General features: G+C 73.5%; 1 protein-coding gene across 1 annotated transcript in view; it reads left to right on the forward strand.

Annotated features, from left to right (window-relative positions):
- Positions 1 to 340, forward strand: part of WNK2 (WNK lysine deficient protein kinase 2) — a 138,536-nt gene that overhangs the window by 31,073 nt on the left and 107,123 nt on the right. The window lies entirely within an intron of this gene.

Here is a 340-nt window from a genome sequence, read left to right on the forward strand (position 1 = left end):
GCCTTTGTGCGCACGCCGCCGCAGCCCCCTCCCCGCGCGCCTCTCCTGCGCCCCGGGCCGCGTCCTTTGTGGAGCCGCAGCTTGGCTGGTGCCTCCCTCTTCCTCAACCTCCCCGTCCCCTCTGCGGCCTCACTCGGGGCCCTCAGGGACCACCCAGCAGGCCCTTTACGCAGGGCTGAGCAGGGTACGATCCCCTCCCCCCAACCTGGGTCTCTGGGTCACGTTTGCAGCCCCCTCCCCTGGGAGAGCCGAGCAGACCCCTCCGCGGCCGGGAAGGACAGGGCGCGGGCCTCGCGGCGGCGCTGTCTCATCCCACTGCCTGGGCAGGTGCGGCGGGGCT

This window comes from Pteropus alecto, unplaced genomic scaffold (genome assembly GCF_000325575.1).
Source record: "Pteropus alecto unplaced genomic scaffold, ASM32557v1 scaffold129, whole genome shotgun sequence".
NCBI lineage: Eukaryota > Metazoa > Chordata > Mammalia > Chiroptera > Pteropodidae > Pteropus > Pteropus alecto.